The sequence below is a fragment of the Pristis pectinata genome, chromosome 23 (assembly GCF_009764475.1).
Source record: "Pristis pectinata isolate sPriPec2 chromosome 23, sPriPec2.1.pri, whole genome shotgun sequence".
Classification (NCBI taxonomy): domain Eukaryota; kingdom Metazoa; phylum Chordata; class Chondrichthyes; order Rhinopristiformes; family Pristidae; genus Pristis; species Pristis pectinata.
This window is the reverse complement of record NC_067427.1, coordinates 18154610-18167691: the sequence shown is the minus strand read 5'-3', so window position 1 is coordinate 18167691 and position 13082 is coordinate 18154610.

Below are 13082 nucleotides of genomic sequence, written 5' to 3'. Positions count from 1 at the left end.
CCCATACTGTCAATTGCACTCTTATGATGCCAGTCAGAAAACGTATGTACGTTAAGTATTACCTAGAATGCAATGCTGACAAATGAAACATCTGTCTGTTCCCTGAAAGCAGCAGCGATGACCTGCAGAATATAAAGCTGCTGACCCTGAGAATCAACCTGCTGCTGGTTCACAGTAAGAGGAGCTCTGGAGGATTAGGACCTCTCCCTCAACTGCCTTTCCTTAGCACTTCCATTGCCTGGCACAGAAGAGTGACTCACTTTTAACATGGAAGAGAGATTCTCCAGGTTCTACACCTACTCTCAGGAGAATGTGTACATTGACTTCTCAACAATCCTAGTTATTGCACTGAGCCAGTGTGACCATCTAGAGACTGCTCCAAGTATTTTGAGGTGTGTATCCAAGAGACTTCACCTAAATGCCTCCCTCTCATGTTCCCTACTCTCTAGAAGCATGGAGTGAAGGGAACAATGGACTCCACTAGTTGGAAGACTGGCCTTGGTGTTGTGCATATGTGACTATAAATACTGTCTGATAAGGTCGCAACTGCATGTGTAAATGTGAGCAGCTGCAAGAAATTCAACTGGAGCTTTCAGCAACATTTGCTGTTTCCAAAACTGTGTGATGTTACCAGTGGGAGACAGACAATGCTGTTTATCAAACAACAATAGGGAAACATCCAGCAACATCTTACTGTTTAAGAAAGCACAGATGAATTTCTAGGTCTTAATTTTTTTTTAAAATCTCTTATGACCTAATAATATCCCAAGGTGCCTAGTTGATGAAATTTGTTCCTTGAACATCCTCAAATATCATCTCACTAAACCCCATCTTGTTCAATGACCATACAAGGTTCCTTTCCAACAGAAGCCACTAGAAAGAAGACAAGACTAATGTATCCCTTCCCCATCTCAGGGGTGCCAAGTCCATATTAATTCTGTTAATGTTGCCCAGTTGAGAATTGCTACTTTGGCAGAGACCATTTCTCACTTAGCATTTTCTTTATGTGTATGGCTGAGTTCCACAATGAGCAATGCCTTTTATGGTTTAAATCAGTGTGGGAACATTCATTTATCTAACAAAAGAATAATTTCCTTCTTTTAAGGTCATCCACTTACAAGCAGGATTTCACTTACAGAATTGCACATGGGCCAATGTAGTTGTGCTCAATGATGTTGCAGTCGCATGTTCTGCTTGCAGTTTGCCTTCTGATCTTGGTTACAATTGTCGGATAGTAAAATGGAACAGAAGCAGAGGTAATTTCCCCCCACATTGGTGAGCTTGGGTCAAATGGCAGGTTAAGCTTTAAAAAAAAGCAAACCTGAACCCAAGCAATACAGAACCCACTCACTTCTATTTTCAATCCAGAGTGTGGGGTGACAAACCTCCCCCCAGGAGACAGGCAAACTATTTCAAACTTTTAATAGGACTTTGTGCCTGAAATTTTCTCTCTCTCATGGATTGCTAACTCTGTTTGATCTATTCTGGTATGTTTCTCACATGACATACTGCGGATGTAATTTTCTCATGTAATGAAACCACATTAAGGACTGATCTCCAACTACAGCAAAGCAGGCTGGTCCAAAACATTAGTTTCATGCTATGATTTTAGGCCTCATGAGGTCTAGTTCAATCCATGTCCTGAATGTGCATAATCTCCCAAATACTGAAGATGAAGTTATCTCCTGGATTACTCCCAGTAGCGTCCCAGAGATTTTAGAAAATAGAACATTGAACAGTACAGCACAGGAACAGGCCCTTCAGCCCATGGTGTCTGTGCCAACCATGATGACAAATTAAACTAAACCTATCTGCCTGCACATGATCCATATCCCTCTGTTCTTTGCATGTTCATGTGCCTGTCTAAATGCCTCTTAAATACCACTATTGTATCTGCTTCCACCACCACTCCTGGCAGCATGTTCCAGGCACCTACCGGTGTATAAAACTTATACTGCTCATCTCCTTTAAGCTTTCCCCCTCTCACCTTAAAGCCATGTTATTTAATTCCAGGAGACTCCTGGACAACCCAGGCCTTGGAAAACCTTATAGCTAAAGGGATTGACAATTATTGTAAGAATGTGATTTTTTTTTTGCTGCACAGCCAGTGAGCAAGCAGAAGCAGGAATGCTTCCCCCTCCAGCATTCCCTAAAGTCATAGAGAGAGAGTCATAGAGATATATAGCACAAAAACAAGCCCTCTGGCCCACCAAATCCATGCCAATCATCAACCACCCATTTACACTAATACTATCTTTTTTAATTCTCCCCACATTTTCCTCAATTCCCCTCAAATTCTACCTCTTCTCCATACACTAGGGGCAATTTACAGCTGCCAATTAACCTACTAACAGCATGTCTTTGAGATGTGGGAAGAAACCAGATCACCTGGAAGAAACCCTTGTGGTCACAGAGAGGACGTGTAAACCCCACACAGACAGAGCCCAAGATCAGGATTGAACCTGGATCACTGGTGCCATGAGGCAGCAATTCTACTAAATGCATCACTGTGCCATCTAGCAAACCCATTTCCTATTCTATGTCACCTTACACCTCCTCCCTCCCACCAGGAATAGCATGAAAGAATACCATAGCTGAACTCCTCGCTAATTATTCAAGTCCTGGTGTATACCTGGGAAGGGAAACAACCCAAAACAAAATGTCCTCTTAAAACATTACTACTTTGTAGACATGAACCTGCTGTCCTTACCTGGCCTGGTTGTGACCATAGGTCTTGCTATGCAGTCAACTGCAATCTTCCTCTGCAATGGCCTAGCTTTCAGAATTTCCAACATTTTTGCAACTGAGAAATCAAATTGAAGAACCCAAAATGCAGGCAATGCTGGTAAAAAGGGGAATAAAATCAGAAAGAAGTGATCAGTGTGATAAGAAGGCAACGTTTTAAAACACTGAAGATTGCAGGAGGAAGAAAGAACTGAGGGAGAGAATGACTGAGAAAAGTAGATGGCTTAATGGGTTCCAGTTTCAACAAAGGGAGGTGCGGAAAGAATGAAGAGTGTGGGATGGTTTATTTTAACTTAGAAGGCTCAATAAATGATTGAACAAGACAGTAATGGAAGGCAAGATTAGGGCTCTAAATTTCAGCCAAACCCAGAATAACCTTAACAATGACCTTGTAGTACAAAATACTAAAAAACAGAGAAAAATATTTATCTCACAACCAATCGAGGGGGATGATAGCAATTGGAGTTTTCTAATCAAAGCTGAGTTCTAACTCTCTAAAATGAATAAACAGAAGATTAAACCCATTGTTTCTGGGCCCTGAAATAAACCATTGCCCCAACAAATCACCAGCCTCCACGTTCCTTCCATTCATTTGCTCAACTGAAAGAGGATGTGTGAAATATTGCAACCTGATCAAGCCAGACCTGAACTTCAAACCTTCACCATCCTTTCCACCTTTGCAATATTGTCTTCAGCTACCCCTTCTTCCTCTAAAACTCTTTCTAGCTTGATGTCTCAATGTCCTCTTGGCTGTCTATTACACTATGCTCTCTGTTGGTTCCAAATCATTCAAAGCTCAACCTGTGTGTATTCATTCCTATACCAAGTGTTACAATAGGTAGTTGTCTGAGTTGATCAGGCTTTGAAGATTCCCTTCATAAACCCCTATCTCTATCTCTAACTTCCCCTTCTTAAAGATATTCTTTAGAACCTACCTTTTTGATCAAGCATTTAGTCACCTGTACTAGTACATGGCTTAGTGCCATATCTTCTTTAATAATATGCCATTAAAGCTGCTAGGAATATTTAATTATATTAAAAGCACCATGTAAAATGTTGTCAAACATCACCATTAATTTTACTGGTTTACGCTGGCCCTTCATGGTACCATTAAACTTGACCGCCTTCATTTCTGAACTGTAAATTGCCCATGGTGTGTAAGTTGGTGGCAGAATGTGGGGTAATTGATGGGAATGTGGGGTGAATAAAATGGGTTAGGTTGGGATTAGTGAAAAAAGGGTGCTCATAACACCTTTCCATTTTCAACGCTGAGGTTTACTAAACCTCACTAGAATTGTGTAGGAGGTCAAGGTCAGAAAGGATGAAGTGGATGTGGGTCAGAGAATTAAAACGCAGGCAACTGAGAGTTCAGGGTCTGTGGAATGAATGAAAGTGTTCCGGAAAATGGCCACACAGTCTGCATTTGGTCTCCTTGTGGAGGCTGCATTTTGAGCAACTAATACAATAAACTAAATTGAAAGTAAAAGTATAGCACCATTTTATTGAGCAGGATGTTTTGTGTCCATCAATAGGGAAGGGAGAAGGTAAAAGGGCATCTTCTGCACATGTGCAAAGGCAGTATAAAGAAGAATGGACCAGGGTGTTATGAAGGGTAATATCCCTTCTGAAAGATGAAAGTTGTAAGCTTGTTTGGAGAGGAAAGGAAAATCTGCGAAGGAAAGGCAGACATGAAAGTAGAAGTGCAGGAGGTGGGATAGAACTATGTGGGCATGGGGAACACATTACCCACATAGAACTATGTGGGTAAAGGGGAATCCTTAGTTGAGGACAAAAGATCTGTCAGAACTACTAGAATGAAAAGCTGCACCATCAAAATAAGTGCCATGGCTGCCAGCCACACTGATCCCTCTGTCTTTGGCTTCTTACACTGTTCCCAAAAAGCCCAGTGTAAGCTTGAGGAACAGTAGCTCATCTTCTGCCTAGGCACTTTGAAGTCCTCCAAGCTTAACACTGAATAGAACAACTTCAGATAACCACCCTTTCCAGTTTAGTTCTGATGAAAGCCCATCAACCTGTTGCGCTACCTTTGTTTTTTTTTCTCCACAGATGCTGTCTAATCTGCTTGAGAATTTCCGGCGTTTGCCATCTTGTTTCAGATTTTCAACATCTGCAGTACATTGTATCCTACAGTTCCAGCACTTTGTTTTTTCTCTCGTGCTTTCACTTATCTCATCTCTGCCAGTCAAATCAGCTACAATTAGTCACCTTCTCTCAGCCAGCACCACCACCAGTTGTATCATTCAGTCTCACATGGTCTCTATCCTACCACACATTTTCTTTATTCTCTCCACCACCCCCCCCCCCCTTCCCTGCAACTTAAAACATTTTAATTTCTAACCTTTCTCAGTTCTGATGAAAGGTTTTTATTTAAAGCAGAGTGGAAATTGGAAACAAGGCTGATTAATTTTTTTAGTACATGCTAAAAGCATGAAAGGGTGATGATGTTTCCATTGATGTTTTGGAAAAAAAAGAGGAGAGGGTGGGGAGTTGATTAAGCCAGCAAATAAGAAGAGTTTTGCATAGCTCAGATTTATATAGATTCATAGAAACACCTTTTACGTAGGTGCAGTGAGTGGAGCCCATAGAGAAGCTATTCAATGTGAGATTAAGTTCAGCCAGGCAGAAAACAGTGGTGGCAGAAGGAAACCAGCTGAGCTTCTAAAGTAAGCAGCAGAGTGCCTAAAGGCAAATCTGGTGTTGGGTGCAGTTGTAAAAGATGAATCTCCATTGAAAAAAAGACATGACCAGGAAACTGGAAATTGTTCAAAGTATTAGAAGGTACTGGAAGAGCTATTGATGCAGATGGCATCTGGGCAACAGAAGAAATAAAAATAAATCAGTTCTGTAGCACAAGAACATGCTGAAACAAAAGATATATTGGGTTTATAGGATTAGATACTGAGATTAGAGGCCATGGAGGCAAGAGGTGATGAGGTACATGAGAATCTTGAAAACAATAGCTTAATGCTCGATAATGTTCATTGTTCTGAAAGAAAGGAAGAGACTAAAGTTCAGATGAAGACATGAAAGAGTAAATGCATGGAGCAGAAACATTGCAATGACCAATATGATGTCAACAGCTAATAATACAATGATCTAGGCCGGTGGAGTTGGTGGTGGAACGTGGTGGCTCATGGCCAAAGAAGCTAACACTTTTATTGAGAACATTATTAAAGTCAGAGAATGGAAAGAAAAAGGAGACATCTATTAGCTTGGTGCCAACTATGGTTTTTATTTTGTTTTGTTTGTTTATACCTTTGAGTAGGATTTTCTCCATTGGGCACTTTGATGCTATTAATGATATTTATGAATGGGTCTGGAAGCATCCAACAACAAATTTCATTCATAAGTATCTTTAATGTAGCAACACATCCCATGGCACTTCACAGTAGAGCAATTAAACAAAAATTGACAGGAAACCAAAAAAGGACATGACAAAAACAGGTAGGTTTTAACAAGCCTTTTAAAGGATTTGGGAAAGACAGAGAAATTTAAAGAGGGAATTATAGAGCTTGCAAACTAAAGGGTGAAGGCAAGAACCCTACTGACAGAATAAAAGAAGGCAAGGGTTTGCTGGAGGCCGGGATGGGAGGAATGTGGAGATTATGAAGGGTTGCATGGCTAAAGGAAGACATAATGAAATTTTTAAAAATGAAGCACTGTTTAACTGAATGCCAATGTAGGTCAGCAAGCATGGAAATGATCAGTAAATGGGGACCTGGTGAACTTTTATGGTATGAGTAGCAGAGTTTTGGATGATCTTAAATTTATAAAGCAGGAGTATCCAGTCTCTGACAGGATGCTGGTTGCAGATTTGTCAGCCTGCAGCACAGTTTCAAGGGTTGAACAGCTTCAAATCAGTTTGATGTTGCATCAGTCCTCCCCAACTACTCCTCAATATCTGAAATAGTGCTATGCTGACTGCCACAAGGGCATTCTCCATAAATAAACTCAGCAACCACACAGGAAGAGACTGAGGCCCTTTTTAAAATGTACATATCAATGATAACACTGGCAATAAAAAAAATCAAGGTAGTATATTTTCTTTCACAAAAAGTACATAAGTAGACATAAACCTCTAGACTTTCCATTTAACTACTGTCCTTTTAATTATTTTATGATGGTGCCATTTTATGCATTAAAGATGTATTCAACATATCCAAATCATGTGATCAAATGACAAGATCTGTTCCAAAATTCCCATTAGTTCAGTAATGCATCACTATTGAGGGCACAGCAAGAAAGTCTTGTTCAGCAATGGTCTGTGTATGATACAGACCACTGAGGAGGCTCTGATACAGGAGGACTAAACTCTAGGAGGACACACCATGCATTAAAATTGCTTATAGACAAAAGTGACTGCATTGCAGAACCTGTTCCCAGAGATGAATGAACACTGCTGATTGTTAAAAGATAAACCATTTCAACTGATGTAAAGAACTACTGCATACATCTCCTAATGTCAGTCTTTAACATAGTTATGAGCAAGGAACACTGCATTCTATGTTCTTCCTTGCATGGGAGCCAAACCATTTTTGCTCCTACTTTTTACATTAAGCAGATGATGATTCATGGGATAATTTCTGTAACCAAGTATCACTTTTGTTTTAATTTAAATGCAATTTAGGAGTGACCACTCCATTCCCTTTGGAGGCAGAAACCCTGCTGGATGTCAACCAAGTATTCAGAAGCAATTAGCTATAACATTCACCAAATGGGTTCCAACAAGGCACCTAGTGTATAAGCAGACATTTGTGGTGAGCCTGGCTGGCCATATATTAGTGAGGACCCTAGCATTAATGAAGAAAATGCTTGCCAGCAGCATGCAAATGAGGCACATCACGATGGCAATTAGTGCAAAGTGCCCATTTGATGCCAATGCTGCCAAATTGGAGATTAAAGCTCCAGCCATCATCCTGTTTTAACTTTGCACAACTGAACAAGTGTTCAGCAACAGGAAAAACCCAAGTCCATCAGTGGTATATAAAAGGTTCTTCAATGACTCGCAGGTTAGTTCTTGATCAACTTCTGTTGACTATTGTTATAATCTACAAGCATTTGGTGTCTTCCACAGTTCTTAAAAATTGTGAATATTTGTAGGGATTGGTACAGTAGGTGCTCAAGCACTTCATTTTGACTTCATGGCTTTGGCAAAAAATGGCTTTTCTCAAACACTGGTACATTAGTAGGCATTACCTTGAGAGTGCAGTATGACAGGGAGAATGAGCACACAGAGCATGACAATCTACATAAAAAGAAAGGCACTAGTGTAAAGCCGTAACTAGCCAGCATATTCAGGGAACATTTCACCCACCTAAATCTCAGTGAGCAGATGATACTGCGCTTCAGTATAGATTTCCTCACCAAAATATACCATTTGCTTCAGCTACAACTGCAGCCTCAGAGCAGGCAAGATCTACATTGCCTGTGGTTGCCAAGGTCATGGTGTGTGTAAACTTTTATGATTCGGTGTCCTTCCTGACTGAAGCCACAGAGAGTTGCAACATCTTGAAACTTACCTTCCACTGTTTCAGAAGAGATGTTACTGACATTCTTTATTCAAAAATGCTGACTACATTTTATTCTTTTTTTTAAAAGAGTGTACCAGGCAACAACAAAGGCAATGCAAAGCATACTTGTGGGATCACAAAAGCTGTCATTCTGAGAAAAACCAGCAGATTTGTGCTCAACATAGTCAGTGTCACTCTCTCAGTCCCTCTAGTAATCTGTCGGAGGAGGGAGTGCTGGGTAGCTGTGTCACCCTGAAACACCCTTTGAATTCACAGCTATGATAACCATGAGATGATATGATAGAAATATCCAGATGTCGGGTTGCCTTTGTGAATGGAAGTTTTAAAATGGTTATAGCCACAAATATGCAAATAGAATTACCTACCACTTTCATACTGGAAAGGATGGGCTCCAAGGTCTGGTAAAATAAAACTTAAGCATGTGTTATGTTAGACTCCTTGACATTTCAGACAGGTTTCCTGGTGAATTTTCCAACTGACAATGAGTTCAAAATGCACAGCCAGCAGCTTTCTTCTGCTTGCAGCCCTTCCAAGTCCTTACCAATTCCCTTGAAGCAGTTTTTTTTTTGTGCAAACTCTCCCCTATAAGAAATTGGTTCCAAACTATTTTTTTCATACCTCTGGCTACACATGGTCCCCAGATTTTGATCCCAGTAAAGCTAACTGTAAGTTACAGCCTTGTACCTACAAACGTCAGGAGATCAGGTATCTCCCACTTTTCCTGCTCTTATAACACCATTTGATCAGGTTGAAATTCTTCAGCTTTCTCATTTCAGATAGACAAAAGTAGGAGTATGGTGAGAAGAGTGTAAAAGGAAGATGAGCATGCTTTCCACAGATGCTGCCTGGCCTGTTGAGTATTTCTCTTATTTCAGATTCCTAGCAATTGAATTATTTTGTATCTCACAGTCTAGCATAATTTTTCCCTCTCTCCTCTGTTCTTTTTCATTTCCTTCTACTTAAATCTTCTCCAGACAGCTCAACATGGATTAACAAGCCTTCATCACTACCATCTGTGTCATTCACTTGTTTTTGGTCCCCAATTTATCACATATATTACCATTGTTCTCTCCACCCACCACCCACTCCACCCCCTCACCTTCTCTGTAACCTAAAACATGTCTGATTTCCAACTCTTTCTAGATCTGATGAAAGGACCTTGACCTAAAACATTAACTTTGCTTCTCTCTCCACAGATGTTGCCTAACCAGCAGTCTATTTCCAGAATTTTTTTGTTTTTTATTGCAAGACTTTAGATATGAGGATACAGGCCATCCCCAGGTAATGAATGGGTTCCATTTTTAACAGGCATCCTTAAATCGATTTCTTCCAAAAGTCAGAAAATACACATGAATTGAGACACAAGAGACTGCAGATACTGGAATCTAAAGCAACAAACAAGGCACTGAAGATACTCAGCAGGTCAGGCAGCACTTGTGGGTGGAAATGGTCAGTCAACATTTCAGGTCTCCGACTGTCCATAAATACTGCCTGACCTGCTGAGTTCCTCCAGCATCTTGTTTGTTGTTTGAATACACAAAAATCACTTGATATGGTAACCATACCTCCCAAGTATTGTAATGAAAGGTATCAAAAAACACATAAGACTAATAAGAAAGGACAATTACTACATAGAGAAAGAGAGGAAACTAATTTTGCCATTTGTAGGAATGAACAATGGACTTTTGAATTTAATATTATGGGAGCTCGTCTGTATGTACAGGGTCTGTAAGTTGGGCATTGGTAACCTGGGAAAGGCCTGTAGTGATCTTTTATGGTCATTCCAAACACGGTGAGCACCATTTCCTCTGGGGGCAAAGGTGATGCAATTGGGTCTGCCCTGCTGATTAAATGCTTCTGTTTGCATGTATGTACCACATTTTTCTTCAAGAGACTGGGGAGTGGGCACACATCTGTCTAGATGTAGTGCATTGTGATCTCTACTCTAGTTTTCAATGATTGTCCAATTTAGGCCAATAGTATTCTTGAGTTCATTCAACAAAAATGTCCAGATTGGTGACCCAAGCCCACTAGCTTTGAATCAGAGGTAAGGTAAGAATGCTAGCACTAAGCCTCATCTGAAGAACTCATAGACATGCCTAATGCAATCCTTCAGTATTAGGGTAACTACATGGAATTAAAACAGTAAGTGCTGGAAATATTCAGCAGTTCTGGCAGCATTCTGTGGAGAGGGAAATAGAGTTAACTTTTCGGGTCATGACTCTTCATTAAACTGGAATGATCTTCATGGATTAAGGTTTTCATTTGAATATAAGTTCTTTATATTGTTCATAGGTACAGGTAACATGATCAGACTTGCAGACTGTCATCACATGAAGACTATCAGAGTAACAGCAGCATTCATTCTCTAGCCACATGGAATTCTCCAATTTCAGCTCCCCCTCTGTCCCTTTTCTCTCTCCTTCTGATCTACCCAGTTCTTCCTACACTCACCCCAGCCCCCATCACTGTTTCTTTCCCCTCCTCCACCCACTCCATCTTCCCACCACCCACACACTCCTCCCATTGGTTCCCATTCCCCATCTGCCCTCCTCACCTCCCTCACTTGATACCATGCCCCACCTTTCTCTTATCTGATGCCCTTTGTCACCTCCACCTATCGCCTCCCAGCTTCAGTCACTATTTCCACCCTCCCCTCATCCATCTGCCTATCACCCCTCCTCACTGGATTCACCTACCACTTGCTAGGTCTTGCTCCACCCCTTCCCCTCAACTTTTTATACTGGCTATCTCCCTTCTATATGTCGGTCCAGATGAGGGGTCTTGACCCGAAATGTCCACAGTCCATTTCCATCCACAGATGCTGTCTGACTCACTGAGTTCCTCCAGTGTTTTGTATTTTGTTCCAGATTCTAGCATCTGCAGTCCTTTGTGTTTCCATTCATTTTCTATGTCTACTTTGATAATCTCTAGCATAAGCATTCGCTGAGTGCTGTAGTACAAGACTGTTTCCTTATTTTTTCCTAAATTTGTCCCTCCTCTACCTTAACTAAATTGACCTTGAGCACCTGGATGAGCACCTGAATCCCTATAGCCTACAAAGTTACTGACCAAGACCTGGGAAGTGCAAGTAATTTGAACAGCTCCACATTTAGCTTGCAGGAAATGATGAACCATATGCCTTCTTCTTCGTTGTAAGTGTCTGTGATTCTACAAAAGGAACTTGGGGTGTCAGATCAGCTACTTGCCACACTATAATCAACTTCTGATCTGCTCTTGTAGCCACATAGTTATGGAACAGAACCAACTAAGTATCTAGTGAACAGTGAAATCCAGGATCTTGATGGTGGATGACTCAGTGATGATAGTCCACTGAACGTCAGCAACAGACTCTCTTATTGAAGATGGTCATTTCCTGACACCTGTATGGCAAGAAGTTAAATGCCACTTATCCACAAAGTTGCTTAAGTCTTGCTGGCTATAGACATGGGGTTCATTTTCTAAGGAGTGGCAAATGGGATTGAACGCTGTGCAATCATCTACGAATATCCTCACTTCTGACTCTAAACTCATTGATGAAGTAGCTGAAGCTGAAGTAGCCCTGAAGGAGCCCTGCTGTAATGTGTTGAGATAATTGACCTGAAACAATCATAATCCTCTTCCTCTATGAAAGACATAATTCCTTTCAGTGGAGTTTTCCCAATTCCCATTGACCTGAATTTTACTGGGACTCCTTAAAGGCACACCCAGTCAAATGTTGCCTTGATGTCAAGGGGTGGTCAGTCTCAACTCATCTCTGAAGTCCAGCTTTTTTTTGTTCATGTTTAAACCAAGACTTTAACAATATCTGGAGCTAAGTGGTTCTATATAAAAATAAACCGACTGAGTTCTGGTGAACAGTTTATCGGTGAATAAGTGCTTGCTTGAACAGTACAGTGAACAAAACCTTCCATCACTTTGCTGATGACTATAGAACCAGGGATAATTAGTCAGAGTGGAAATGTTCTGCCTTTATAGACCACATGTGCATGGACACTTATACACCATCATGTGGGTGGTAGTGTTGGTGTTGCATGGCTAATTCCGGAACATTTTCAAGATTACAGCTGGGATATTACTTGGTCCCAAAACCTTCGTTTTTTTCCATTATGGTGCGTGAGGCTGGTGGTGCAGCTGGTGGGAAAGGGCATTCGAAGATGTGTTCACTAACCTTGGACAGGCAGCTGAAATCCTTGAACATTTTGTAGCAATGAATCCAGGTTGCACTCATAACATTCAGGTCCACAGCTGCTTCCTCCGTTACTATTTCAATTTGTGCCGAGAAGACCTACTACATCTGCTCTCACCTGTGTCCTGCCACCTCCACCACTACATCATTTTAAGAGGTGAAGGCTGGATTTAATTAAGGTAAGATATCTTGAATTGATGCTGAGTACTCATGACATTGCCTCATTTCTCACAGTCCAATCAACAATGCAGCTGATTGCTGATACCATGGATAATCTGTAGGAGCACAAATCTTGTGTGTGGTTTATACCCTGTTGAACAGATCTATGCTAATTGTGTGTTGCAATCTTAACACAATTTTTCCTGTACTATCCAACTGAGACCCTGTCTTTTTTGATAAATTTTGACTTCAGGATAAATTAAGTCAACTAGAATATAAACATTATTATGCCAGTCTGGTTTGGGTATTTACTGTCATTCACTTCGAAATAGTCCCACCTTGTAGCACTCCTGCTACAGACTCTGCTGCATTAAATGTATTGCTTGTCTTATCCAAGCATTTTTGTTACATCCACCTGCATTCTTACTATCTACAAA